A 26,925-nucleotide genomic window follows, 5' to 3' on the forward strand; every position below is an offset into this window, starting at 1 on the left:
TTTGTAATCTTAAAGGAAAAGTGGGATATGAACTTGTCTGCAAGTTTTGACTAGGATTTGATATTACTAAGAAGTTTGGAGTACCATTCAAATGTGGGCCCACCTAGAGAATGAGGCAACAATCTCATGAGGTAAGTGAGCTCATCACTGAGTTTGGTACATGAGGCACAAAATTCTTAGATGTGATCAATAGGGTTGCCTATTCCTCGATATTTTTCAAACCTTGGAGCCTCAAAGTGTTTTGGGAAGGGAGGCATATAGAAAATTTTATCGAATGGGTTAGGACGTAAGTCCCTCTCTGTATATAGAGCCTATTTCTTTTGGACTCCCATTGCCTCAACTTGTTTGGAAAGTTATTTGAATTGTTGTAATAGGTCTTCATTAGGATTTTGTATGATAATCTTTCCTTCAAGTCTTTTGTGCCTATGAGTAGACCGTTTACTATGGTGGGAGGTATGTCTACTTGGTTCTGACATTTCTGTGTCTAATGAGTCTAGTGATTTTTCACTCGGTGGTAGAGGTATGGTGGCACCTCAAAGACAAAAGGGTCCCTATTGTTGGGTTACTTGTTGTGGTATTTGATGTGGCACTCGTTGCAGGATTGACTGCGATTGTTGTACCATGTGTTGTTGTTATGCCATGTGTGGAAGTTGCTATTGAGATACCTCTGTTGGTTGTATGTGAGACCATGTACATGCTTGTTGTTGTAGAGGTATTTGTTGAGGTAATTATGGCACATGTTGTTGTTGTAACAAATTTTGTTGATATGTGATTTTTTTCTCAAGGTGTCTTTGGTGTTCCAACTATTGCTTGAGTTGCTCTTTTTGTTTAGCAAACATTGCTTGTTGTTGTTGATATATTGCATGGAAGTTAAGTGGGTTTACATTGGACCACGTATTAGGGATGTTGGATGTTTTCATCACTTGAGGTTGTTGCTATTGTGGTTGATGTTGTTGTTGATACGTTGGATGTGTGTTGGAAAGATTAGGTCCTTGGACTATTGTAGGTTGATATTATTGGGGTGGTTGGTTATGTCCTTCAGAAATGATCATCATGTTGGTATTGTTGCTTTGGCTCCTTTGTGTGTTAGAGGTTCCTCCTTGTGACCTCATATTGACTTGAGTATGAGATGTGTTCTTGTTGGGAATGGGTGTAATGTCAATAAGGATTTTACTGTGCACCTCAATAGGGATTGTTGTAGTTGATGTTGCACATAATGTACTCGTGGGAGGCTCCATAACATGTGATGTCATACCACTTGTTAGGGTTAGGAGCAATGGTGCACTTTGTTGATTTTCCTCCAAAGAAGGTATGTCTGGCATCCCTAGAGAAAAAGCCCCTTTAGGTACATCTTGTTGTTTCATCATGTGACTAAAATCAAGTCTTAATGTCCTTTTGAGGTGTTTAGGAATTGGTGGTATTTCGTCAAACAAGGGGTTGACATTGATTTGTTCAAATGTACTTTGGAGGATTTCGATGGTTGATTCTTGATGGGACCTTATAGGTGCCATTATTGTGTTTGAAAACTCCAAAGGTTGTTTTCCTTTATCTAAGTCCAAATTGATCATGGGTTGTATATTTTAAATGGTTGTGTTGGTTTGATGTTTGGAAATAGGTCCTTCCACATTTGGGTTGAATTTGACAATTTCTTGGGCTGCCAAAAGTTTAAAGTTCTTGCAATTTTTTTTGTCTTGACATGCCCTAGCCATTTCTTCATCAGTGATGCCATAATCAGTGTCAGAGTCATCATTGGGGTGTATAGTACCTTGATGTATGTTTGATGTGTTATAGTTAAAGGTACTTGTGTTAGGTTGGCTAAATTCAAAGGAGTGTGATTGTTTATCTTTGGGTGTGGTTGGCACACTTCCTCCTTCGAGTGGTATCGGCACAAATATAGGTTCAAAGTTAGGACTCCATTGAACCATCCCATGTGTGGGGGAAGTCTTTGGAGGAAATCTCATGGTAGGTGCATTGTTCAAGGTTTGTTGTGTTATAGCTTGATTATGGTGCTCTTGTGGATACATGTTCAAGGGGTCTGCAAGTAAAGGTTGTGACGCTTTGATTTGGTCTTTGTCAAATGTTTGTTGGGTTTTCTTGCTCTTCCTCTGTCGTGGACGAGATTTTGGTTGCATTGATGTCGTAGAAAAAAATGGTTGGTAAATTTATTTAGGTCTTTGAGCTGATTGTGTCCTAGTAATTGCTAGCATGATACCTAAGAATGCATATGCAATGGAGGAAAACCTAAATAGACTTATCTACCTAAAATGCAAATTTTGAGTGTTTTGAGTGATTTAGAGTGTTTCCTAAGGTCTTGGGATGCAATGCAAGGTGTGGAAGTGTAGATTAGGGTTCTAGAACCTAGAATGAAACACCTAACTACCAAGTGCATCCTAAAACTACCAAGTGCATCCTAAAAATACCAACTATGCACTTGAAGTGTGCAATTGGTAAAATAGGGTTGCAGTTGGTAAAACAGGTCAAAACTTGATAATTAAGAAGTGGGTATGCAAGATATGAGTGTTTTTGGGATTTTTAAATATTTAGGGATGTTACAGCATGTGAGGAAATGCTAAATAAATTAGGGTTTTGACATGAAAAGTGCAAATGTGCTAGGGATATTATGCTAATGCGAATGCAAGGAGCCATTTTGAAGTTTGACTAGAGGGTATGAAAATGACTCTAAGGTATGCAAAATGAAAATTAGGGTTGTGTTTTGGACTTGGAAAGGATGAAAAAGGTTGATGTATTCAAGGTAGACTATGAAGGGGATGGTGTTCTAGGGTTTGTAATGGCGTTTGGGATATGCAAAATGAGGGTAAATGCTCAAGAAGGCAATTTGGTTGATGGACAGTTTGATAGGGTTTGGTAGTGAGAATGATGCTAGGATTTGGATCAATGAAAGATGAAGGGGATATACCACTAGGGTAAGTCAAAATGATGTTTAGGGATGCTAGGGATATGATTATGCTATGAAAAGGGCATATGGAAAGTTTTGAACTTAGGTAAAACCTTTAGAAAGTATTTTGTCTAGGAGTTTAACCTTGTGATAAAGGACTTTAGATCTTGACCAAAAATGATAAAAGACAAAAAGATCAAATTGATTAAAAATGACAAGGTCAAATCTATCAAGACATAGATATATTTTGACCAAGAAAATGATAAGAAAAGATAAAAATACTACTCAAGATCCATTATCCATCAACACTAGGAGATACTCTAAGACTCATACTTTGTCTAGATTTTTGACTAAATTCAAAGGTTTTGGGGGTTCAAAATGATGTTTTGGGGACTTGAAATGGTGGTGAAGCTGATTAGATATGTGATATGGAAAATACCTATGATGCAAAATGGGATTTTGGGTGCAAGATGCGGTTTTGGGTCAAGTGGATAATGAGGAGGTACATGGGGTCCTATATGCAGTTTTGGTGTCCTAAAGTGCAGTTTGGGGGCCCAAAATGGTCATGAAGGTGCCCAAGTGCACCCTAATAGTGAAGAATACACCAATGACGTAGTTGGTAAGTTTTGGATGTAGTTGGTAGTTTTTGTGTGCAGTTGGTAAGCTAGAATGAAGGTTTGCTGATTCTGAGGGGTATGGTTACCAAACTGATATGTTAGGAAGCTAAGATGCTAGGGTTGATGTTAGGATGGGTTAGAAGATGAAAAATAGAGGTTATGACCAAAGGAATGATGTACTAAGTGAAGGTAATGAAGACTAGGTGATGCAAAATGCAGATCTAGGCAAGCTAGTGCAAGGAGAGCTAACTACGTACCTAAAGAGACAGTTGAAGCCCCAAAATGTTATTTGGAATCCAAAATTGGGTCTTAGGACCACCAAGTGTGCCTAGATAGTGTAGAATATTTCAATGATGCAGTTGTTAATTTTAGGATGCAGTTGATAAACTAGGCTGAAATTAAGGCAATTCTGGGAGCTATGGTTTCAGGATTGATGTCACAGAGAGGTGAACAGTGTTAAGGCTAGTATGAATAGTAGAGGATAGTGTTAAGGCTAGTATGAACACTCAAAATGATGGTTAGGACACCTAAAATGATGGTTAAAGTGGTCAAGATGATGAATAGGTATGCAAAGATGAAAGGTGGTGAATGCAAAGTGCTGATTTTGAGATGGAAATGCAAAAAAACTAAGGGAGGTAAACTAAACCCAAAAAGATGCAATATGAAAGGTAATGGATGCAAAATGAGGACTAAAAGGTGAAATATGAAGTCTATATGATGCAAGTATGAGGCCTATACTAGGGTGAATGCTAGTGGAGTCTATGGAAGGATGAGATCTATGTTTTACCAAGCATGTTTAGGAGCACAAGTCGCCATGTTTTCCAAAGTTTGAATGTGTTGAACCAATGTTTGCAAAGTTTGGAAAAATGTTGAAATTATTTGACAATGTGTAATGTTTGGAGAAGTGTTTGAAACTTTCCAATGTGTAAATTTGAATGTTGGCTATTATCTTGATTATGTTTTACACACATGCAAGACACATTAAGACAAGAATAGCTATTGTTAAAAGTGAACAAGCACACCACAACCTAGGCTTTTAGGATTGTATCCACTGAATTCCTACTTGAACCAAAGTTTAGCCATGCTTATCTAGAGTGGAAAACCTAGGATCTTGGCACCATAGACTCCCCCTTACAGTGCACTCACTTCTCAGGGCTACCAAGATCTGCTTCCCAAAGGGCATGACTTCCCAAGGGATTTTTGCCTCTACTAAGGATTGCGAGAATGTAGGATGTCTTCATGGGCATGGGTGACCCCTTGAGTCAGTGGATAGAAAGGGTTTTGGCCACTAAAACATGGTTTTTAGTAAGGGCATTCCATTCAGCAAGTGAATGATAAACTTCCATAGAAGGTCTCCCAACCTCGAGAACCAAGGTCTGACGTAGCTCAACGGTACTAGAGGAGAGCTATCACATAGCAATACCGCCGACACAAATTTCACTGTAATCAAGTTTTATATAGTGGTTGGAACATTGAATTGGCTTTTGGCCCATTACTGCTCTGAGGTCATCCCCTGGCATATCCAATATTGAGTATCTTGGTCCAAGGCAGGCCTCCTATAGAAGTTACATGGATTTCTCTTACACCCAAGATCCACAAATGGCGAGGGGAGAGGATATGTAAAATGTAACTCCTAGGGATTTAAACACTATAGAAATGCTAGGAAAAAGAGAAAAAGGTTCATTTTAAGCACCCAAAAAAGTGTTATCTAATCTAGGAAATCCACACACATGGTTTTGTCAAGCACACAATGGTGTTCAAGAATGTCCTACAAATAAAGCATTACTAGTTTGTTATTATCATGCCTTCATCCCATGATTACCACATGCTACAAGTAGACCATTAGTAACACAATATCATCTAATCTATGTTCTAGAAGAAAATGAAAACCCTACATGCAAATTCTGATTGATGTGTGTGTTTTTTGTGAACCAGGTGTGCTCTGACAGAGCAGATTGCAACCCAAAAGCCCAAAATGGCTCAGAACATCCCCAAGTGCATCCAAATAGTGTAGAATATTTCAATGATGTAGTTGGGGCCCATTTGGGCTTAGTTGGTAGTTTTAGGGTGTAGTTGGGAGGTCAGGTGCAAATTATGGGGAAATGGTGCCTAATCAAGACCCAAAATTGAAATTTTTTGACACCTATACTACCAAGTTCGCCCAAAAAGTGCAGACTATGTCAATGACATAGTTGGTAAATTTTGGATGTATTTGGTAAGTTAGAAACAACATAAAGGGGTTTTGGTGGCTTCTAGACTCCTAAAATTGCTCCTAGGGGTCCCAAGTGCGCCTTGATAGAGCAGAGTGCACCCTAGGACAACAAGCTAACAAAATGCATGAAACAAGAGCATACAAGCATGTTACTAGACCCCCTAATTAATCTAGGTGTGAAAAAGAAGAGTAGATAGTCTTTATACTCTTCCAAGTGAGCTCCTTCCTTGCACCTACAAGCACAAAACAAGAAAAGCCAAGTTAGATATGCATGTTCATGTTGGGTTCACCAAAATGTAGCACCTAGAAAATAGGCTAAATGTATAACATACTATGAGAAAATCGCAAAACTCAATCAACATATGTTAGCACCCACTAGTCTACCATGAAAGCCAAACTAATTGAAAGAAGCAAACACAAAGTTAGAAACCCATCTTTCATTTGTAGATCCCATGTCCTCCTTTCTTCTCCAAATGATTGTAGGTCCAACTTGCCTATAGTGCACACAAAATTGATGCAAAAGTCTATGATATGGATGATGTCATGAGAATACTAGAAGTGTGATTTTAGTATGAGAGAAAGAATGCAAAATTCAAAGAAGCTAGGGACTCAAAGACTCATGAATTAGGACCTTCAAGACTCAAGAATTTAGAACTAAGGACTTTCAAGACTAGAAATGAAAGAAAGAGTGTCCATTTTATAATCAACACTCAAGGTGAGAGCATTGGATTTTTCACCCATAGATATGCGATGTGGCAAGAGATTCCTTTGAGAATCCATAATGCATATGACAAAATATGCCAATTGTAAGATTCTATGATGCATGGAAGTCAAACTTGGCTAAATGTGCAAGAGAGTCTATGACACATCATAAGACACCTCAACCCACTTAAAGCCAAGATTCTATGACAAAGAAGCCAAATAAGGACATGTGTAAGGAATAAGAATATTTGATTATGATAAATCTCACCCAAGTGTCAAAGAAGAATCTAGGAGGTGTCATATCTAAGTGTCACTATGACGCAATATTTTATGGAATATTTGAATTAAAAATTATTTTATTCCACAAAATAAGAATTAGTAGAAAATGGAATTAATGAGGGAAAATGAAACTTAGGAAATTGAGAATTTCCATGGTTTACAAATGATGAATCAATTAACTAATAAAATTAATTAATTGAGGATGATAATTAGGAAGAATAACTAGAAAGAATAATAGGATTAAATTATGGGTTATTTAATCCTATAGAGAGAATTAGTAGATGATTGGCCAAAATGATTAAATAAATGTGATCGTATACTTTGATGAAAATGTGATGCTGATATAGATCAAATAAGATGATGACAAGTAGACCAAAGCCATGGTTAGATTGATTAATTGAAGTTGATAACATGCCAAGGACACAAGACATGAATGATTGATATGTAACTTTTAACTGACATTGCAAATGCTACAAGATCAAGGTTGGTTGATAAGGTTGATCATAATAACATCAACAAACACTGTCAATATTATTAAAATGGTTGATAATGCCATGATTCGACATTGAAAGCCTCAACAATGTCAAAGATTAGATGACATGAATGATAGTTTGACCTAGCACTGAGAGCTGTGATAGTACTAAGGTCAGATTGATAAGATTGATAGGTTGATAGGTTTCCAAGGCACTGAAAGCCACAACAATGCCTAGGATCATATAAATTATGTTTGATTTCAGATGTTTGATATGTTCTAGGTTGATTAGGACTAATTTTGAGTGATTTCGAGTTGATTTGGGGTGAGTTCGAGTGATTCTGAGTTGATTTGGGGTGATTTCGAGTTGATATGAAATGGTTTTTAAATGATATGAAATTGATGTGAAGAAGGATACAAATGATAAAGTATAATCAATTTGACCAAAAAATTGAAGTTAGTAGAATGAGAAAATGGGACAAATTAGTATGAAGAAATGATGAAATTGTAGATGCAAACCATTTTTGAGCGTCTACAAAAAGCACATGTCTACTACATATAACAAGAAAGTTCATCTCCATGAGTTCCAAGTGTGTGAGATTGTGCTTAGAGAAAATCCAAAAAATAAGCAGAACATAGAGTAGAAAGAGAAATTTGAACCTAACTAGTTGGGCCCTTACATTATCACAACAAAATTTGGGTCTAGTGTTTATCACCTTTCCACTCCCGAAGGGGAGTAACTTTTGGAGGCTATCAATGTGCTACATCTAAAAAAGTCATATGCTTAAAGGATTACAACTCAACCATTTGCACATATCTATTGATCCTAAAAAAATCCTAAAAAATTAGAAAATGTCTTGAAAAAAATGATCATCTTAGTGAAAACCTAGCAATAGGCACTTTGATGTATCACCAAAAAAAAAAAAACAAAAAAATTGAAAAAAGTCTTGAAAAAATATGCCAAGTGTTGAAAACTTGGAAACAGGCACTACTTTAGACTATTGCACTTATGTTTATCAGTGTCACTCATTCACTTTATGAAACATTTCCTAGCTTGGAATTTTCTCTTGTCCTCATCTTGGGGGCACAACTACTTAGGCTATTGGGATCTCCTTGTGCATTAGGGTTTCATTGGCAACTCATAAAGAAATTTTTCTCAACACTATCCCCAACTTGACATCAAGTGTTTCTCAACACTTTTTAGATAGTCTACCTACAATATTAGATGTTTCGATATTTCTCATTATTAGAATTAAGTCCTAAAGAAATGGCCAAGTGACTTACACATACATACTTAAATGTTTAAACTATTGAGGTATGATGAACTTTATCTTTCTTTAGGTGTTGTCTATGATGATTTCTTTACTGTGTGTTCCCTCCCTAATAGTCTTTTTAGGATGTCATAGACTAGAAGAATGGGGTTATGGGGCATGTTTTAATTGCTTTCTACTTGTGGGTATATTTTGTTAGTCTAAAGTGTTTATAGAATTCATGCTTTTCCTACTTGATATTTTGGACCTACAACGTATTATCCTTGACTATTTTCACAAGACTACAATTAGGAGTTATCTTGGTACCCTTGCCTTGATAACAGGTGTACTCTTGCTATACTAAACTTAGGGAATCTAATTACGTAGCCATCTTGACTTACATCTCTTTGATGCTTAGATTGGATTTCCATATTCCTATTTGATATTGATCATATTCATAACCTCATCATTATACTAGTGATGGTTGTATGATCTTTATGATGTTCCTAATAAACACTCAATGACAAAATTAGAGTCTAAAAGTTTTGCATTCCTTGCCAATAAATCAATTTGCATATTAGTTTGCATCATAGGCTCATTTTCTAGCTCATTCTTGCATTTATGCATATGGTGAGAGCTCTCTCTTCATCTTTTCTCAAACATGTCAGCTACCTTCTTTCATACCTTCTTTTTCTTTTCTTCTTGATCATGTCTTTTCATCTTCTTAATCTTTTGCTTCCCCACTTTGCTATCTTGTCATCACAAGGGGTCAATCTAAAAATCACATCTGATCTATCCAACCTTTACATTTTTCAAAACATAAGTCTATATCATACACATGAGAGCTAAAAACCATACATGAGATAGATCCATGAGCATAAAAAATGCATACATGAGTAAGAAACTGAAACATCACATGGAAACATAAAATTCTAAAACATCCATAAACATCCAAAAAATGAAATATGTACACAAGGCTATCGCTCAAATCTATTATCTCATATATATCAAAATGTGTCACAATACATATACAATGTAAGATCCAAAATCTAGATATATGTCTCAAAATACATGTGGTACAATCAAACTATCATGAAATATTAGCCTAGACCCAAGATAGACTCCACCCCCTATAGCTGGTGGTGGCCCTTGTAGAGGAGCTAGTCTCCTATCTAGTGGCTATATCACACCCTTTAATTTTCCAACTCGCTTTGAGTAGTTAGGAAGTCTCTGATCTAGTGGCACCACACCCCTATATGCTACATAATATTGTGCAACTTGTGCCCCATGGTGTGCTAAATCTCACCTAGAAACATCTCACTCCTTGTGGAGCTCTTCTCCTCATGCCCACTCATCTATGAGTTGCTAGTCTCACACTATGATAGTCACCGATACTTCCTACAACCCTACCTCTAGCATTTGAAACCTGGCATCTCGATCACCACCCCCTCCATCCCCTCCATCTCCTCTTGTAGGCTACTCCACCCATACCTCTACTTTCTCAACTCTCCTACATCTCAGTGGATGCTCCACCTCATCCTCATCCTCATCCTTTTCCTCATCCTCTTCCTCATCCCTCATTGCCTAGGTCTACGTATGTATCCTCCCCACTTGGGAACTACTCTTGACCTCCATCCTTTTTCTACCTCTAACTCTACCTTCGCCATTGCCTACTCCATCTCCCCCTTTTCTTTCTATTGCGAGTGGGGCATCTAGTTGTGTAAACCTCATAATGGATGCCTTTGCATCTCATAAAGGTATGCAAAGTTTACTCCCACATCTACCACCTCTAGATGGTAATCTGAGGACTCACATACCAAGGCTACTATCTCTTGAAGGCATGCATGATAGTTAAACATGGGAAACCAACTTTGTGCCTCATCCCTATGGAATTGAGTATAAGTAGTAGTCTCCCTTGAGACCACTTACCACTCAAAAAACTGACATCACACCCAACTAATCACAAAGTGCTCAACTATATCTGTGTGCCTCCAAACTAGTGGTCGACTACAGTGCATGTACTCTAAGTCCCAAGTGTTGGACCATCTATGGCACTATCGATATGATCACCACACAAAAGAAATAAGGTCATCCAAAACCTACCAATAATAAGTCACATCGCCACTATGGATTTAGAGTACGAATCCTATGTATTTGATCTCTGGTTGTGCTCTTGTGGTTGAACTTGCAATCTAATCATGACAATGTTCTCCCAAGCCCATATATGAGCCAACACTAATCCACATGCCCATGTCTTCCCCTTAGACAATCTCGTGTAGCTCGTGGTACATATCAGCTAGGATAACTGGTCCTCATGCCATCTTCCATGGCTAACCAATCAAATCTACTACTAATCTACCCCATCCAAATAGAAAACTCTTCTAGCTCATGTTGGTAACCAAAGATTGAGAAAGCTACAAACATAATAGACACTGTAATGAGTACTCATCCCCATACTCATCTATGAGCCACTCCTAGTTCAAATGTTAGTCTAGGATGGTGAAATCTTGAAACATCTCTTGCATAGTCTCTCTCCCCTCTGTTGGGGCTTAATCATAATAAGCTTGTGACATGTAAAAAACCTCGCATGAGTATGCCTCACATGGATATCAAAAACTTAAAATGCAAAAGAAAAATCCAACATAAAATCATTAGATCACTATAAAATGGTACTCGAAGGATGTAATATACATCTTCAAGTGTGATGGTCACCTCTCCCATAGGTAGGTGAAAGGTGTTGTGCTTGTTATGTCACTAGTCAGCTAGCCCAGTCAACAACCCATGGTTTGCCCATATATGGAGCATCTATGTAACCCACTTTAGCCCCATTCTTGATATGTTAGCTCTCTTTTCATTAGTAAGATGCCATAAAGTATGCAACCCCACCACTTTGGGGGCCCTGATGTGAAGTATGGGAAACACCATCTGGAAAACAAAGCAAACATCAGTGACCAAACATGCAAAAATTCAACCTAAAAACTTAAAATAGAGGTTGTGTGATACTTCTTTCCATTGGTAGGCGATAATTTTTACTGTCTAAGTATCATATGATAATTTTTACAATACCCAAGTGATACTTTTTGCTTAGGCAATATTTTGCACTAGCCTAGATGATATTTGGGTATGGCCAATATGACATACTTTTACAAATATGGTGATACATTTTTGCATGCAAAATATCGTGCGATATTTCTTAAAGTACCTGCATAATAATTTTTAAAATATCACACAATATTTCTCGTATAAACCCTAAAATGTGTGAAAAATGTCATAAATGCATCAAAAAATGAGAAAAAGTTGATGACTTATCAACGCTTCATAGTCGGGTGGTTAGTTGTGCTTGAAATGATGTCAATGGGTCAAAATGCCTACTAACACCATTTTTCTCTCTCCAAAGCACTCTAAAGCTCTCAAATTCACAAAAGACAAATGAATTGAAAATGACGCTTAGATCCCTTATATAGCCTTCCAACCTCATTTTGACCCATTTTTCAAACTCCTCAAAATTCTGCAAAAATTGCACCTTAGCTAATTTTGACATTCTACATCCATTTTTGTGATCAAAATTGAAATTAGAGTTCATCTTAATAGTCAAAATTTTATTTCAAAGTTCTACCTTCTTCTATACAATTAGCTAACCTTTTGAGGTCTAATCTTTGAATCTTCACTAGGGCATCTTCATTTCTCCATGTTTCATCATTTCTACACTTTCTATCTAATTCACTTCACATTTTCATGTCTAAATCATCTTTTCTACTTTATTTGACCTAATTTTCATACTTTATCCTTTGTGGTCAACTCTGGTCAAACTAGTGCATTCTACCATTTTCTTATGGTCACTCTTTGGTTCTAATCATATATCTATCATCTTGGACTTTTCTATATATCAATTTCCTCAGATCTAGCTTGCTTCTGCATTCCCTTTATCTCATTTCAATTTCAATATTGAGGGGGCATAAATACTCTAACATCACTTGCTACAACTATCTATTCTTAGGAGCATATGTTTGGCCTTTCATGTTCTCTTTATCTATTTTCTTTTCTTGGTGTTAGCATTATTCTTGAGTTATAACATCATCTCTTTCCTAGTGTTTAGTATTCTCGCTATCAGATTGTACATTCAAGATTTTCTATCTCTTTCTGCATTCTATTCTTTGAAATTATATATCTCTATCTATTTTTGCCTACTTGGCTTCTATTTTCTTTGATGTAATGTGTTCCTAGATAAATTACATATTAGTCAAAGAGGGGCAAATGAAATCACCTAAAAAAAGTCACCTAGACTATTAGCCCCCTTCTTAGCACTTTGGCTAAATAAATTAATCATTTGCCTAGATTGAATTGCTAGAAATTAATTAATTTGATTATAACCTATAGTTTGACTATATTATCCTAAGTTCATTATTTTATTAAAAGAACATGTCCCCTTTTAATTAAATAAAAGACCCCATTCTTCTAACCTACTCAATGTGCACACATAAAGCATTATTCCTATTTCAAAATTGAAAGAGAAAAGGTTTTTTGTCTCACATGCAAAGTCAAATATTTTCTTATTGGTTGACTTCCTCTTGCACATGGATCATGCCAAGTTAAACATTCACTCTTCATCCTTCATCCATTAATATTGATCTCCACCATCCATACATCTTTAAAAGAAAGATCTCTCACTTCTCAAAGGATCCACACTCTTGAGTATTGTTATGTTGCAGGTTTATCATTCAAATTCTTGAGAGCTTTGTGGAGAACTTCTAATTCCTTGTCTCATTATATCATCCATGAAATTCTAGTGTAGATTCATGTAGTTTAACTTTAATTTTGCAATAATCTAGCTTACATAGTAACTAGTTTGGATCTTGTAACACTCTCATTCTTGTTTAATATTGCACATTTTGCATATTGATGTTAGTTTAATCTATATTTGTATTGCATATTTGAGGAACTCATTATGGACACTTGCATTCTTGCTCTTGTCTCAAAGAACCTCCCATTGCATGGTTTACTATCAAGGAGTGTGTCTGTATGACTCAACTAAGAGGCCCTTACATACTTAATACACACTTCTTGCACTCCATGGACGGGGTGCTCTAAGTCAACACATTTTGAGTGTACATTGAGAAGGGGGCTAATAGTCGAGATGACCATTTTTAGGCGATTACAAATTGAAGAGGAGATTTTGGAAAAGAATCCTAATATATTTGACACCAACTTATGACATCAAGATCATGGCTATAGAAGAAGTGATACCTTTAATCAAAGGATTTAATAGGGAAACATTGATTGGTAATTTGTCATCTTTTAAAACTTCTAGATTAAAAGATTATTTACCTATTGTAGAATCTTATTCTAAGCCTACTATTCATAAAGATAAAAAGATGGTGGCAAAAAGTTCAAGTACTAGTAGAACTAGTGGAAATCTTGGTGAGTATGCCAAGGATTGGATAGAGATAGAAGAAGAAAGGAATCTTGAAGATCTTGTTTATTTTGCATGTAGATGTCCAACTAGAGTGTGTGACTATAATCCTAAGTCCTATAAGTCTAAAAATCATAAAGAATTATATTATGCTATTGAAGGAGCATCATATAATGAATAAGAGAGAAGTGATGATAATGAAATTGGTTTTGTTGATAATAAAGATGAAAGTCCTAAGAACAAGGAATAGACATTAGTCTCGCATATTGAAAATAAATTTGAATGGATCATAGATAGTGAATGTTCACACCATATGACATGTGACAAAGATAAATTTGTTCAATTGGATAAGTATGATAATGGAGTTTTTAAATTTTTGATAACACTCCTTATTTGATTAAAGGAAAATATTATATTAATCTTGGTGAAAAACCTAACACTAATGTTGTCTTAATTGTTGATGTAATGAAGCATAACTTGTTAAGTGGTGGTCAGGTTGTAGACAATGGTTATTTATACTTTAAGGATGGAAGATGTACAATTAGAGATCAATAAAACAATATGATCACATCTAGTACAAAGACTATAGATAATTTATTTTAGTTAAATCTTTTGAAGTAAGTTATTTTGTTGCAAAGATTAATGATAATTGGTTATGGAACAAGATATTTGGATATGTGAACTTTGATGATATTGTAAGGATTAGTAACTCAAACTCGGTTAGAGATATACCTATAATAGTAAAGCCTACTAACATGATGTTCTAGTAATGTTTGATGGGTAAATAAAGTAGGAGTAGATTTTAGAGAAATACACACTTAGCTAAGGGGAGATTAGATCTATTGTATAAAAATATGTGTGGTCCTAGTTAAAACAAGGATATGCTATAGGGAGATATTTTATTATTTTTGTTGATTTTTACTCTAGGATGATGTGGGTTGCATTTCTTAAGGAGAAATATAAGGATTTTGATAAATTCAGTTTATAAAGACAAAGTAGATAATGAACTAGATTTAAGATCAAATGTTTAAGGTTAGATAAAGGTAGAGAATTCACATTAGACATATTTATTGCATATTATGAAAAGTGTGGAATTTTTAGGCATACATCTACTCCTAGGGATCCACATCAAAATGTGATTGTAGAAAGAAGAAAGAGAACAATACTCGATATTGTAAGGACTATGATGATTGAAGGTAAGATACCTCACATTCATTGCAACAAAGTAGTTTCTACAACTATCTATACATTGAATAGAATCCAAATAAGACATGGTAAAAGTAAAACTTATTATGAACTTTAGTTTGGTCATTTACCATCAATTAAGTATTTTAGATTTTTTGGTAGAATATCTTACATCCAAAGGGATGATGAGATAGGTAAGTTTGATCCTAGAAGTGTTCAAGGTATATTTTTTAGGTATTCAATTAAGAGAAAATTATATAGATGTTATAATATAAGATTCATGAAGGTAATTAAAAGTGCTAATGTAAAAATGGATGAGAGGTTTCAGATATAGGAAAGGACATTTGACTATGACTATGATAATGGAGTGAATCTAGCATCTAGAAGTCAAAATCCAAATCAACATCAAAATCAAGAGCAAGAGAAATTCTTTGAGATTGATAATGTTATACAAGTAAACATTAAAAAAATAAGATAAGCACCTAGAAATCTAAGGTATGTTACTTTACATCATCATATAATTAGATTATTGGTAAACTAGTAGTGTGTGATAATTAGAGAAATAATAAGGAATGAATTATGTCTGGTCTCACAAATTAAGCCTACAAGTACTAATGAAGCTTGTAGAGATGAGTCATGGATAAAGCAATGCATGAAGAATTGGAACATATTAAAAATAATAATACATGGGAATTAGTTACTAAGCCTAAAGATAAAAATATTATAGGAACTAAGCGAGAATTTTGGAGCAAAATGAATTAAAAAGATGAAGTAGTAATAAATAAAGAAACATAGTTTGTAAAGGATATTCACAACAAGAAGGTACAGATTTTGAAGAGATATTTACTCCTATAACTAGAATTGAAGAGGTAAGATTTTTTTATTTATATTATGCAGTTAATAAGGACTTCAAGGTCTATTACATGGATGTGAAATCTACATTCTTGAATGGATAAAACTTGGAGAAAAAGTTTACATAGAGAAACCTAATGGATTTTCTTTGACAAATTAGGAAGATGTGGTACATGAGTTGAAGAAAGCATTATATGGGTTGAAGCTATTGATCTCTAAGCCTAGTTGCCTATTAGTGTCCAACACTTAGTCATTTCCAAGGAAGCATTGGTTAGTTATCACTACGATTAGACCGTGTAGAGCAGGCTGAGATATAAAGGACTTGTTTAAATTTCATCACATGCTAAACAAGTCAAAGGTTGCCAAGCACCCCAATAGAGAATGAGCAAGCATACATGCTGAGTAAAATAGTGGAGGACGAAAAATGTAAAGTTACTTAATGCCAAGTAAATAAGTATATGTCAAGCCTATAGAATTCAAGTGCTAGCATAAATTTTAGTTATGACCAAATGGTAGAACATTCAATTGCTGAGTAAACCAATTTTGACATATGAGTTTGTAATGGCACAAACACTTATGTAAATAATTTTAGCTGGCTTCTATATAAAATTAAAATATTATAGATATAGTTAAGGAGTAGATAACACATTTTTTTAGAAGGAATTAATCCCAAGAAAAGTAGATTAACCAATTAGAAAATTAGAAGGGTAAAATGTCAAAAGGATGAAATATGGATCGTTGATTAAGATCTATAACTTTCTACGATTATCTATTTAAAAAGGGATCTAAACCTAAATCATTATGGTGAATAGAAGTGAGCATGAAGGTATGACCAAGCTAAGAATAGGGCAAGGAAGTCTAAGTGAGATAAGAAGATAAGACATTGCAACTTAGTAGTGAAGGACATAGATCAGTTTGAGATATTGAAGAGAGGAGATCCGTAAATTTTTTTTAGAGCAAATGAAGGATCAGGTACTGATATATTCTAATAGATAAATTAGGATGAATCTCTTAACATAGTGGTTTTAATAGACCTTATTTAAATCTCCTAACAAAGTCCTTTCTTCATTGTAAGTGTAAAATCCTTTAATCAAGGTAAAACCTAACATTCTTGTAAAGCTTAAACCAAGTAGACCCCTCATAGGGTAAATCATCAAAAGTGATCAAATTGTATCCCTAATAGGAAAACTTTTTTGTTGCAATAGTGAAAATTTATCGGTTTCATCCCTACCATATTTTTACCTTCACCTTGAAGTGTTTTTGGGTTACCAAAATCTTTGAGTTATGTGTATATGTTTTCATGAATGTTATTCTTAGATAGATTTCATTTCAGCATTATAGACTATGATTATATGGTATGAGATCTAAGATATGAGATCTATTAGGAGTGAATACAATTAATCTGATATATTTTTCAAACAATGAGAAGTTTGATAGATCCCAATTCATGTCCCTTCTTAGTATCATGTTTCCCAATAAGACTTCCAATAGAAGCAAGTTGCAAGATCTTGGTATGAAAGATTGGATATGTATCTTGTACATCTTAGTTTTAGGAAAGGTAGTACAAATATCAATTTGTATTTGAGAACTAATCATGAGGTATTTTGATTATTGAAGTTTTTTTGATGGTATTGTTAATGGTGGCAATGATGAAATGAGTAACAAATTTTCTAGAGAGATAGAAAGTGAATTTGAACTATATATGATATGAGAAATAAAGTTGTTTGTTGGTTTTTAAATAAGTTAGAATAATGAGGGGATCTTTATATCACAAACTAAGTATCTTAAGGACTTGTTGGTAATGTTTGGGATGTAAAATTGTAATCCAATAGGTACTCCTATAGTGATAGGTTAGATGTTGACTTCTATTGAGGAATCACCTTACATGTTTTAGACAAGATACAAATATATAATAGGTAGACTACAATATCTAACACATATAAGGAAAAATATGTCTACTAATATTGGAATTGTTACAAGATTTCAAGAAAAACCTAAGGAAACACAGTTAGAAATTTCAAAAAGAATTTTTAGATATGTGAAGGAAACTTTGGATTATAGATTATGGTATGAAAGATCTAAGGATTTCACATTGTATGCTTATAAAGATTTAAATTATGAAGTTAATATTAATGATAGAAAGAGTACTAGTGGAGGAGTCATCTTCCTTAGTGGGAGATCAATTTCTTGGTTGAGAATGAAGAAATAATGTATATCTTAGTCTAAGACCAAAGTAGGGTATGTAGCTTCTGCAAAATAAATGTATGAAATTAATATGGATGAAGAAAATTTGAAGGACATTGGTATAACTTTCAATGAACCCATTATTGTTCATTGTGATAATACAAGCACTATAAATATGTCTAACAATCTAGTATTACATTCTAAATATAATAATATATCAATCAAGTACCATTTATTTAGAGAGAAAATAGCAGAGAAAGAACTTGGACTAGAATTTTTAAGCTTTAAAAAATAAATTGAAGATTTATTTATTAAGCCTTCTCCTAAAAATACCTTTTAGTATATCAAAGGTATGCTTGAGATGATGGACCCACCTTACAAGAATTGATTGATGTAGGATTGCATCAGTCTAGAGGTTATCAGAGAATATTCATACATTTGGACTTGATACTTGGTGTTGTTCCTAACAACTAGTAGTCACATTGGGCAGAACTAAGTTTGGTAGCTCTTTTTGATCAATTCTTGATGGCACTTACTTTTCCTTTTCAATAGTAGGCTTGTTTGATCTAAGAAGAAACATTGGTTAGAGGAATTGCATAAGTTTTCTATCAAATGGGGAGAGATTATTTTAGAGAGATTGGCATTACTTGGCATTATATTCTATCGATATCAAAAGGGGATAAATTATGCGAAAAAAATCCATCTGCGGAAATTATTTCCAAATGGAGGAGAAGTATGTCTAAGAGAGAGCATTGTTGAGGATATTTAGAAAGTTGTGTCTAGATGTTAATTTTGGATTAATGATTATTTACACATATGTTTATATTAGTACCAGAGGGGGAGTGTTTAAGTAAAACAAAGTGATGGGGATTAGTTTTAATAATATAAAATATATGAGGTAAGCTCATTAACAAATTACTTTCCACATCAAACATTAAATACAAGATAAATATGAGATTCCAAACATGACTCTCAATATAATTCAACTTAGACAAGCACAACCTAAAGGGATGTAGGGATGCCAATACTACCCAAATTATATCAAGGAAGTATTCAAGAAAGTCCTCTTTCATGCAATATAAAGTGATTAAGGACATGAAATGCAAATTTGGCATTGAACTAATTGATTTAATGACAAGTGTAAGATAGATATAGGTTCTAAAATATATTCAATTAGCCCTTGATTAATATATTGTTGAATTTTGGTGATTGATCAAGAAAGTATTGTACACTTTTCATAAGTCATGGGGTTTGTGAAGCATTTTATTATACACTACACTTTTTTTTTGTTAACTCGTCAAGCATTTTTGAGTTGACTTGTCAACCATTTCCCAAGGTTGACTCGTCAAGTATGTTTAGGGTTAACTTATTAAGCCAACATAAGTAAAATAATATTGGGTTAGGATTAAGGCTTTTCATAATGTAAATATATATCTTATTGCAATGATATTGAGTTGTAGGGAAGATTAAAGATTGCAACAAGTTGAAGTTACTAGATAATAAAATTGGACTTGCTATTTGGTTGGCGTAGCCTAGGGATTAGGTTAACCATGTTGAATCTTTGTGTCTTTTGTTCAATTGTGTGTGCTTCATTCCTTTGTGATGTTCGTTATATTTGCATGTAACAATTATTTTCTATCTATCTAATCCTAACAAGTGGCATGAGAGAAAGCTTATTTCAGTTATCCTCTACAAGAAGGTCTCACAATTGAGTGGGAGAAATGATAGGTGAGGGTAAGCTAAAGGCTGAGAATATTAATGGGTAGAACTTTCAGCTATGGAAAATGAAAATGGAGGATTATCTATATCATACGGATTTTGGTGGCCATTGGGAGGAAAATCCATGAAAGTCCCAATTATGAAAGATGAGGAATGTGATATTTTGGAAAGAAAGGCACTATATGTTAGCCCTAATTGATGATGCAACTAAGAATATTGTGAATTTATGTACAAGAATCATATCAATTGTTATGTTATCATTGATGTCAAGTCTTAGTTGATTAGACATTATCCTAACTTAGTAGAGTGCTATATCAAGTTGATTGATGAAGAGGATTTGAAGAAAGTATGTTGAAGACAGAGTTGATAAGTATGGTATTCAATAGGTACTTGGATGAGTTGGAAAGTGATAATGTAATGTTGGTTTGATTATTTTGCAATCATGTAATATTATACAAGCTACATTGAGTGACAAGGTTAAAGAAGGAAGACAATATTTACCGAGTGACCACAAAATTTATTGAGCAATTGGCTAAGAAAGTGAAAATCTAGTGTTACCCAAGCAAGTTAGTATTTCTCAAATGATGTTTTACTTGAGAGAAATGATATGTTCACTGAGTAATAACAAGAAGAAAAAGTTTATAAAGATGGAATCTAAAGCCAAATTTTGAGAGAAATAAAGAATATTTGAGAAGTTCAAATGTGCGAGTCAAATTTTGTTACAAGATCAACATCAGGAAAATACAATGAAGAACTGATGATAGATATTTGAGAAGGATAAGGATGAGCACAAAGTTTTATGAAAGTTCCATTTCCTAAGTGGTTACATGCAATGAATATGAGATTGATGATTGTGATTAAGTGGCAATATTTAGAAGAATCTGAAAGCACAAAGATTACTATTTAAGGACTAGTTGAGAAAGTTTTCTTGGTTGATGATGTTGTAATTGGAGTTGTTGGTTAAGGAGATCAAAGTGAGAAGTTGTGTAACAAGAAAGAAGAGCTAGGAAAACCAAGAAAAGAAAAGAGAAAATTAGAGAAAAGTTAATTAAAAAGGTGAAAGAGTGAAAGTGTGTATCAACTAAGTAAGAGATCAGTGGGCAAAAATTAGAAAGAGACCAAGCATAAAGGAGATATGATTAAAAAAGGTATTGTTAAACCTAGAAGATCAATTTAAACTATTAGTTTCTAATCATTGTAGCAAAAAAACTCATTAACCAAGTGGACCTAACAAGTCTATGAAATTATATATGGTAACATCAATTAGTCATGTTTGTATGTCCTTTAGAGCAAGTCACCCTTTAGATAGGATTGAGGAGTGATAAGGTATATATGATCTTTTGGCATAAATCATCTAACAAGGTCACATTAACAATGTGTATGTAAACCTTTAACAAGGTTATTTCCTAGCAATGCTCACTTTAGAAGAGTGAAAATTTTGGGTTGCTAGTCCTAGGTGGATTTTTCCCTTTATAGGATTTCTACATTAAAAAACTTGGTGTCAAATGTGTGATTTTTGTTATGTTTCAAGTTGATTTTTATGTAATTTACCTTTTATTACAACTCGGTAACAACTAAGTTATACTACTAACATTTGGTAATATAGATATAGTGAACAAATAGTTTGGAGTAATTTGATTATGTGAGTAAACTAAGAAGTTGAATGAGAACATTGAGTGAATCATTATGATGCTAATGAAGTTTTTTTGGTACTAAAGTATTTGAAGGAATTGTAGGATAAATGGACATAACTAATTCACCCCCTCTTAGTTATTTAATAATTGGTATCAAAGAAAAGTGCTTGGAGAAATAATTTTAAAGGAACTTGAGCTAAAGATCACAAGATGTATAAGAGAGAGGTACCAAATATAGACAAGGAGAATTTCTCATCATGGCAAGACAAAATGAGGTTAAATCTATCTAGAATTGGAGATAATAATTACTCATAGGGTGGACAATGAATACATTGCATCTCCTACTCCTATGATAGTAGAACAAATGGCTAAAAAGAGGAATCATGATAGCTTGATGATTGAGATTGCATCTACACTCAATGATGTTGAGTTTGATGATTTCAAAAATTGCACAAATGCTAAACAAATATGGGAAAAATTGGCACTTGTATGTAGTAGAGATCCAAATGTGCTAAGAGCTAAAGCTAAAAGTTTGAGAGGTAAGTATAATGACATGAGAATGAAGGAAGGTGAGAATGTTGCATAGTATGTGAACTGAATCAAAGAAGTTGTAAGTGTAATCAAAGTTGCTGGAGGAATCATTAGTAACAGTGAAATTCTAAGTAAATTTCTTAGAATTTTTCTGCTTATTTATGTTATCAATGTTGGTGCAACTCAATAAGTAAGAGCTATGCTTGGTATTGTTTTGACACTTGATAGTTTAGTTGGTTAGTTGACTACATTTGAATTGAGCAATTATAATAATAGTATGGTTACACTTGGAAATGCTTTTAAATCTTCAATTATCATTAGAAGTTCAAAGAAAAAAAATTAAAGTAAGGAAGAAGTGAACCCAAATTTGAAGATGATATGGATGAATTGGATGAATTTAATTAAATCCTTGGGGACAAAAAAGAGGCACTTTGAACCTAGGGATGAACCTCAAGGCTGTGCTAAAGGGAGCTCAAGATATTTCATCGAAGTTCAATGGTAATGGTAAGGTAATTGATGAGGACCATCAAAGCACCTTTCATTTGGCTTGTGGTATCTTGGACATTCCCACCAAAGATGTGGTTGTCCATCTTTTTGTTTAAACTCTTACTAATGTAGAACCTAAATGGTTTCATCATCTACCTGTAGCATCCATGATCACTTGGAATAAAATTGTTGTGCCTTTCAAAAAAAGGTTCAACATGCCTAGTGATGAGAATACCTTGATGCTTCAATTAGCACATTTAAAGGAGATACAAGAGCCCATGAGAGAGTTGTAGCATAATTTAACAAATTATTTAGAAAATCCCTATAGTGTCCAGACCAATGGTGAAAACCAGAAAGGTTACTTCTTAAATTTGATACCCCCTAACATTAGTTTCCACCTATGAAAGGATGGGGTTCAACATTTGGTATCCACATAGAGGTTAGCTACATAACTTGAGGATGTTCTTGTCATAGTTGACAAATAGAAATGAGAAGTTCAAACATTAGGTGCTTCATCATCAGTTGCCATCGATTGCGTTGTTCAGAGGCTGGTGAATGACATGATCACTCTAAAATGATAGAGGAAATCTACCACTTCTTACCAAAATCCCCACTAGGATGTGGGTTACAAATAATACAACACACCTCATACAAAAAATATACCATACCCGCAACCTTGTCTGGAGATTGATGTCGTGTCAAGTAAAGAAGTCATGTGTTTTTTCCATTTAACTACTAATCATGACAAAGAGACATGCCCTAATTGGTTGAGATGTTTACAAATAGTTTCCACAGAGGATGAATTTGGGGAAGCACATGTAGAAGAAGAGAATCCTGAAGGTTCAAGAATTCATGGGGCATTTTATTTGGAATATGAGTTTGATTTAGATGAAAGAAGAGACATTCTAGCTACCTTGAATGATCTTGCTTGTGTGGTTCTAACCAGGAGCCAAATGGCTTCCAAATTTTCACCTAGAGTTAGTTCACATAATGTGACACCTAAAGGAAAAGAATAATTAAAAGGTATTCCATCTTCTAATATAAAGGAAACTAATGCTAATATTCAACAAAGAAGTGTGGTAAGTCCTCCATCTTCTACTTTTGATATTGTAGAGTTTTGTAAGACTTCTATTATAACCATTTCAATTGCTAAATAATTAGACAAATTGGTCAAATGTATCAAAGGTGGAGCCAGTTTGATGCCTCAAACTATTCATTTTGAAAAAACTTTGCTCCCTACTTAGACCCCCATCTTTGTTTTAGAAGACCCTCCTAAACAACCTAAAATTCCCAAAGTCTCACATGTATTATGAGAAAATGGGGAATGTTGTAAACTCTAACCCATTCTATATGTCCTTATTGTAAAATGGTTGAAAATTGAGCAAATGTATAATTGATTCAGGGGTATCAGACAACATAATGCCCACATCTGTTGCCAAAGCCTTGGGGCTCACCCTCACTAAAACCTTTGGTAGGTGTTATTCAAGATAAGTATTTTATCTCTCTTTCTACTTTATCATTCTTTACGAGAGAAATTTGGTGATTTATTTGAGATGCATTTTCCTATTAATAAATTTATAGATGTGTTAAATGATTGATATACTTTATTATGATGCCTGGGTTCCTAAGATTATGTTTTCTAATCTTTCCCTAGCACTAAAAGAGTGATGTTGATATATCTTCTTTCTATATGCATCCATGAGTTTGGTATGCACATTTTCTAAGATGATTCATTAATTATTTTCTAAGTGATTTTAAATGTTTTGACAAGATTCAAATAAAAAATATATTTTAGTGGGACTTGTATTATTAATTTGGATTGTTTAAAGCTTTATATTGTTTTCATGCATACATAATGAGTAATGAGAAATATTATATAAATTATAAATTATTCTAGAGGATTAAAATAATCTTCTAGTGTTTGAGTACAATCTTTATTCGCTATTTGGCATGACTTCCAAATTGGGCTAGAGAAGTAGCGAGTTTGGTCAAATCTTGAAGTATAAAAACTAAGTGGACTGTCATCTTTATTTAGAAGTATGTCAATTACTATTAATTGGTTTAGAATCATTGTTTGATGAAAGAGCTTATAGATAGCCAACATTCAAAGCTTTGAGTGATGCATTTGTGCTAAGCTGTGATGAACAACAAAAGAGATCCATATCAAAGGGTAATGGTCATCATGTTAATATAGACATTTCTGCCTGGAGAACATCAATAGTGGCATTATTGTTGTCCATATTGACTGATAAGTTTTCAATTGTAAATGTTAGAGTTATCAATTATTTTTGCACTCATTGGCAAGTGCTTCTGAGATACATACAAAATATGCATTCATTCCATACTGTGGCGACTCAAGATTACATTTGTGGTGACCATTCATGTTGCATTGAATCTCTTTCGAAATAAGTTTATTGTATGAGGATAAATGTCTTGCAAAATGATGATAAACCCTAAACCTAAATATATTTTTGGAAAATTGAGGAGGCAAGTAAACAAATTTTGAAGATAGAAGTTAGGACCTTCCCGAAATAGTGAAGAAGTAAGGTAAAGAGAGGTGAAAATGAATGTAAAATCGCAATATCATCAAGCCAATTTTTCAACCCAAAGTCATGATAAGGTAAGTTCAAGGTAAGGAGATAGACTAATCTCTCACAAAAAAAGTACCAAAAATAAAAGAAAGTCAAATTTGTAAAGAAAGTCAATTTCCTTTATCTAGATTGACAAAAACATAGTGATTTTTCTAAAATGTGAAAATAGTAGCTTATTTGCAATAGATATTAAAATGTTTTATGTTATTTTCTTCATTGCATGAATAAATCTTTACTAGAATCTTTTCAATCTTTTGAATATATATTTCATTTTTACACTCAAAATAGTATTCATTTATATGGATGTGTTTCTGTTGTTTGATATTAATTTTAAAAGGATTGGAATTCTTAAATTTTCATTGAAAGGAAAATACAATAAAAATTCTTTGATGTTATCAACTTTATTTCAAAGTAAAACTTAGAGATGATCCTTTTATCACTTAAAAGATGAATACGATCTTTACTTAGTGGAGCTTTTCTTATGTTCACAAATATGATGGTATTTTATTGAAGATATTTAAAGTTTCAAAAGTATTAATATTTGGGAAGAATTTAATATGTTTTATAAATATTTTTTCTAAGGAATTAATGTTTCTTAATTTTGATATTATTTTTGAGATAAAACCTTATATATATAATTTTGGAAGATTATTAAAAAGCTATAGGTAAGATTATATTTATTTTTTAAAAGATATCTTATTGAATCATTTCATGTGCAGGATATCATGAGTATAAAAAGATGTATTTAATCAAAATTTTTTTAGAAAGATCAAAGGGAGCTTGATGATGTGTATTGAATAATAATTAATAGGTGTTCAATTACATTTAGTTATAGTTAAGAATAGACACGATGGTTTGAAGCTTGTATGCATCCTTTAGATTTCTATAAAAGATATTGGGATCATTCGCATTAGGAGTCACATAGCTAAATATTATAAGTTATTAAACACTAGATGGATGCTTATAACAATTTTATTAGATAATGCAACTTGAACATGACTCAATTGTACTACCTTTTTTGAATCAATAAAATATGATTTTCCTATCTCAATTTGGTTAGATGGTTTTTCAATACTTGTATACTATATTGTCCTCTTGGATCCAAAACTACTTTTAGATAGATTGAACTTCATGAATACTCTCAATTATCAAATATTTTTGTAGTGTATTTGTATAATTGGTCTCCTTTAGTTGGGGTTAAATTCATTAGACTAGGGTTTCATGTTCAACAAAGTTCTATGTCTAGTAGTTGATGGTGTGGCCAGCCATCTCCATAAGAGTTTGATTGGACCTATATGATATGAATTTGGACCCAAAACCCTAAATGTAGAAAAGAGACCCCTATAAAAAATTAGATAGCTTTCCAAAAATCTTAGAATTTTGAAAAGATATTTTCATTTGTGCCCTAGAGAGCCATTTTGTCAAAATAGACCAATTTTTGCAAATCGAATTATTGAGCCTTAATATGATCTCTAAAATCAAAATACAAAGAAAAACCCTTGTTTAGAATTTAGAGATTTTGAATTTTTTTCTAATTTGTGCCCTAATTTTTTTTTCCATGAAAAGCTAAGAAAAAATTATAAAAATAAAAAATTCCTTGGACAAATCTGAAAATTTCATTGAAGCTTCTTTGATTTTTCGCCATCATACAAAAAAGAGAGAGGATGAAAACACCAAGCCTTTTGGGAGATATGATCAAATATTTAAGATCTAGGGTTTTTTTTTGTCTCCATACAAATCTACATAAGGGAGTTAGCTCCAAAAATATCTAAAATCAATAAGTAAAGGAGGGTTTCCACATGGTAGACACCAAAAATGTATGCCTAAAATGTGAGCACACTTCTATGAGTTATTATATCCAAGATTGCTCAAGAATGAGGTCTCAAATGGTGGCTCATAACTCTC

This window comes from Cupressus sempervirens, chromosome 7 (genome assembly GCF_028749045.1).
Source record: "Cupressus sempervirens isolate cs-2001-9-10 chromosome 7, ASM2874904v1, whole genome shotgun sequence".
NCBI lineage: Eukaryota > Viridiplantae > Streptophyta > Pinopsida > Cupressales > Cupressaceae > Cupressus > Cupressus sempervirens.